The sequence below is a fragment of the Vicia villosa genome, linkage group LG3, assembly GCF_029867415.1.
Source record: "Vicia villosa cultivar HV-30 ecotype Madison, WI linkage group LG3, Vvil1.0, whole genome shotgun sequence".
In the NCBI taxonomy this organism is placed as follows: domain Eukaryota; kingdom Viridiplantae; phylum Streptophyta; class Magnoliopsida; order Fabales; family Fabaceae; genus Vicia; species Vicia villosa.
Genome location: NC_081182.1, coordinates 133026046 through 133031329, shown reverse-complemented (window position 1 = coordinate 133031329; position 5284 = coordinate 133026046). Strand labels below are relative to the sequence as shown.

The 5284-nt window shown below is 26.9% G+C and overlaps 1 long non-coding RNA gene across 1 annotated transcript; it reads right to left on the bottom strand.

Annotated features, from left to right (window-relative positions):
• Positions 1 to 299: 299 nt before the first annotated feature.
• LOC131656683 (uncharacterized) lies at positions 300 to 777 on the bottom strand. The gene is made up of 2 exons (XR_009300248.1): positions 593 to 777; positions 300 to 482 (listed from the first exon to the last, which is right to left on the bottom strand). It is a non-coding gene; the product is annotated as an uncharacterized LOC131656683 (long non-coding RNA).
• Positions 778 to 5284: the final 4507 nt, after the last annotated feature.

The following is a 5284-nucleotide window of genomic DNA, read 5'->3' as shown; positions in this document are numbered from 1 at the left end:
AAATTGATTCTTTATCATCCTTGATAATTATGTCCTCATCAAAAAAATTTTATGAAGGATTATAATTTTGAATAAAACTGTTGCCCAAAAAAGTCAACAAAGTGGTAGGAAAGAACTACTTACGGTAGAACTTATGCAAAAAGTTGACTCAAACTCTGCGTTTGAGTATTTTATTTAATCTTTAGTTTGAATAAATATATTATTTTAATTTACTTACAAAAGTTGTCATAATTTGTTTCCCTAAGTAACGCACTTTCTACTTACCAACCATCAAGCAATAACCCTTTAAAAATAAAAAATAGATAATAAAAATATGACTTTATTTTCCATTTATAAATTTCACTAAAAGACATCAACTTTTTCAGACGGCTTATTGATATAATCTAACTCTCCATTATAGAAAGATTAACAAAATAAAAACTCCTCCATGTAGTTCTTCAAGTCTTATTCACGATCTAATCCTAATGTAGAATCATTCAATCCTGGAGATTTTTAAAATAAATAAATTAGAATAGTAATAGTAATAATATTATAGAAAAACAAAATATTTTAGTGTGTATGAATTAATAGGAATAGAGGAAGAGAAACATACTTGCTACAATCAGGAGAAGGACTAATTGGAAAAGGCAATTGAATGTGACAAAGTTGTGGAAGTTGTGCAGCCCTGTCTGGTTTAACTCCAAATTTAGCAGAAGCATCTTTGAGACACTGGCAGACTTTTCTCTTAATAGGAGTTGTGTTTGCCTTATTGAACAAATTTGTAGCTCCAGTGCAACAGTCAGCAGACGGTGTTGGTGGAAGAGAACCTTCCAGAAAAGGTAGACATGGCCATAGAGATAAAATTGCCTCTGAACATGATACATCATCCATTTCACTTGCATGTACTATTGTCGTCATCACCATGCATAAGACCAACATTACACCGACAGTTTTCTGGCTTGACATCTTAATTTCGATAAGTCTAACTTTGGTTTTTCAATTGAGTTTTGATTATGATTTCTATCAAAAGGCTCCTTAATTTATAAGCAGAGATGACTGTTAACTTTATGTCGTAACAACTAAGCGACTTATTATTTTATTTTTATTTTGATTTAATGTCCTATTTAAATATTATTTAAGTGATTAATCATCCTAGTTATTAAAATCATTAAAGCATTTAAAGAAAAATATTGTTTTAAGTCTTAAAAGAAGAGTTTGAAGATAATGCATAAACAGTGTAAACCAACATTATACATACAATCAATTAATTTTTTTTTACTTGTCACGCCATATAATTTAAAATTAAAAATGTGTTTTACTTAAATACATGTCTATCATTGGTTGATAGTGTAAAAATATTTAATACTGTTGGTATATATTCTTTTTTCTTTTGAAAAAAATATAGTATTCAAATTTTTCCCAACTCAATTAATTAGTACATGCTGTTGAGCAAGCATATCCAAGTTATGTCTAAAATAAAATAAAAAATTTATTATTTTTATTTAACTCATATCATTTTCTAATATTCCCTTCCATCTTTATTATAAAATAAAATTTATTATATAAATTTGTTAATATATTTTATCTATACATACGTAGTTCAAATACATTGATTATATAATAAATTCAAAAAAATAAATTAAGTAATTTCAATATATTGATTATATAATAAATATCAAAAATAAATTAAGGAAGAGATACAAACATAAAACATAAAGTTAAGTAAGATAGAAGAAAAATATGAATTTATGTTTATCTTATTTAAGTAACATTATGGAGTCAAACATAAAATAAGGAAGAGATAGAGATGGATAAAGAATGAAAAGACAAAAAAAAAAATTAAGAAAAAACTCAGAATTTTAGAATTATTTTTAAACATTTTAAATTTGGAGTTAAACATAAAATAAATTAAAAAAAGAGATAAAGATGGATGATTAATGAAAAGACAAAATTAAGATAAACTTCACAATTTTTGAATTAGTTTTAAACATTTTAAATTAGGAGTTGAACATAAAATAAAAAAAAAACATATAAAGATGAAGAATTAAAAGAAAAATAAAATAAAATTAGAATAAATTTAAATATTTTAAAGTTAAAATATTAAATTTGGAGCCAAACATAAAAAGAAAATAAATAGATAAAGAAAGATAAATAATGAAAAGGCAAAAAAGATAAATTTTAAAATTTATGAATTAATTATTAATATTTTAAATTTGAGTCAACCATAAAATAAGGAAGAGATAAAAAGGAATGAAGAATGAAAAGAAAAAAAATTATTAAAATTAAGAAAACATTTATAATTTTAAAATTATTTTAAAATAATTTTAATTTAGGGTTAAACATAAAATCAAAAAGTGATAAAGAATGAAAAGACATAAAAATATAACTAAAAATTAGAATAAATTTTAAAATTTATGAATAAAAACTTTAAAATTAGAGTCGAACATAAAAAAAGGCTTAATTGCAACTTTAGTTCCCATGTTTTATCTTTTTCTTGATTTTGATCCCTCCATTTTATAAATCACTATTTTAGTCCCCTTATTAAGTGTTTTGTGCAATTTTCATCCCTCTATTCTGGTTTTTTCTGCAATTTTAATCCATATTTTAGTCTCTTTTTCAACAGAAAATTCAAAAGGGGACTAAAATAATGGTTTTTAAAATGGAAGGTCAAAATCAAGAAAAAGACAAAATAAGGGGGCCAAAGTTGTAATTAAACCAAAAAAAAGAGATACAAATGGATGAATAATAAAAAGACAAAAAAATAAAAATTAAAATGAATTTTAAAATTTTAATATTGGCTTAAAATTAATTTTTTTGGAATAAAAATGATATAATAGAAAAGAAGAAGAAGTTACAAATATATACAAATTTTGAGTCAAGCATAAAATTAGGAAGAGATAAAGATGGAAGATGAATGAAAGACAAAAAGGGAAACAAAATTAAGATAAATTTCATAATTAAAAAATTAATTTTAAACATTTTAAATTTGGAGTTAAACATGAAATAAGAAAAAGATAAAGATGGATTGAGAATAAAATGACAAAAAAAATTAAAATATAAAATTTGAAAGTAAAAATATTAAATTTGAGTCAAACATCAAAAGAAAGAAAAAGATAAAGAAGGATGAATAATGAAAAGACAAAAATGAATTAAAAATAAGATAAATTTTAAAATTTCAGAGTTAATTTTTATAATATTAAGTTAGGGAAACTAATTATAGGAATTTGAATTTGGGCGTGCTCAAACTTTTCCCTTGAACAATAGACTTCATACCAAGCAATGTTAATTAAACTCTTGCTTTGATATAGGTGAGGATTCACACTCTCTCTAGAATATTGGAGGCTCAAAACCATATTTATCATTGCTAACTGCATTGACACTCCAATATGTATAAACTACACTTAAAATATACCGAGAGAGGTAAAAGCAAAAATGGTAAAATGAATAAAGCAAATGTAGAGCAAAAGGTGACAAACATATATGATGTTGAGTTGAATATTGAAAAAAAAATTTTATTCCAATGTAGGAAAACATGTTGGGCTGAGGAAAGAGGATACCAATGTTATCATGTGGACCATGGAACAATCTTTGTTCCATATGACTTGATATAACCGAGTATTGGACACATATTTGGAGTCAAATGCATGTCTTGTTCCCATAAATTACATCTTCAATCCCATATGTAAAGGTGCCATCGTCGACCAAATCCAACAAGTTTGTTGTGGATGCTTTGGGAAATGTATGCAATATTCCAACAAATCAACTAATAGTCTAATGTTTTAAAGATTATGGAACCCTATTTTACAAATTAAGTAATCGAGAAAGCTCTGATATTCCTAAATGATTGATATTATTTTGATGATGATAACTAAATGCAAAAATAATAAGTGGTCCAAGTTGCGAATAGACTAAGTAGACTCTACTATTGCATCAAAGCCTAACGATCATACTATGGGCCTCCCATCTTTTATATCTACGCACCAAGTCCAACAAGAGTATTGGGCTTGATAGAGTGTATTGGGAAAAGTCCAAAGTTCCACATTGGTTGGAGATAGAACTTTAAAAGAGTTTTTACAGAGTGACACCCCTCACCTTATAAGACAGTTTTATAGGAATGAGTTAGGCCAAACTCTAATATGGTATAAAAGTCTATTGATCAGATCATGGTTCATCCATCAATTATATCCACGCACAAAATTCAAAAGAGTATTAGGCGTGAAGGGTTGTATAGGGAAAAACCCATGTCCCACATTGGTTAGATATATTGCCTTGAATTAGATTATATAGAGTTGCACCCCTCAACTTATAAGCCTATTTTGTAAGGAGGAGTTAGGCCAAACTCTAATATGGTATCAGAGCCCATCGATCAGACTATGGGCCACCCACTATTTATTCCACTCACCAAGTCCAAAAATAATGTTGGCCGTGAAGGGGTATATTTTGAAAAATTCTAAGTCTCACATTAGTTAGAAATAGAGCCTTGAAATAGTTTATATAGAGTGATACCTTTTAACTTACAAGTCGATTTTGTAAGGATGGCTTAAACCAAAATCCGATGCCTAAAGCTTGAATCCATCCATCATTGGATTGGAAACCAAATTTAATACCAAGGCTCTAAAGCATAAAATATGGAGGACCAAACAAATCTCTACCATAACAAGTATATATGACAGGAGTCCTTGATAGAATAAGAAAAAAAGCAGGTGGAACCACGACATTTTTCTTCTTTTCCAACTTAAAAGATTTATTCTTTTTAAAAAACTTTACATGGTTCACTTTAAGGGGAAGATGACTGAAGGCAGCACCATGTAATAACACTTACATCTTGTAATCTTTAACCTCGAAAAAACGTACAAAACGAAATATTTTCTTGTTTATTAAATTTATATGGTACAAGAGCATCTTTAACACACCTACACTTGTTGAAACTAAAATTGATGTCTTTTACTACACTTCACTAAGCATATACAACCATTAAAATTGATGTAGAAGATAATAATCTAAAACATTAAATTATTCTAGAAAAACAACTTAAGCGAACCACCATTTTTTAAATTACATGCATCTCGTAATTCATCTCTTGCAACTTTACACATTGAATTTGATTCAATGCTCCAGAATTTTCAAAGCTACAATTCATTCTCTGCTAGTTTATTAGCAAGAAATTTGATGTTTTGCAATATAATTATAAGAGAATGTATCGTTGCTTTGAAGAGTTTGGGACATTGAACCAAGTTATATGTGTTAAAGAACGATAGATGAATTACGAGATGCATGTAGATTTAAAAACATTTATTGATCTAAG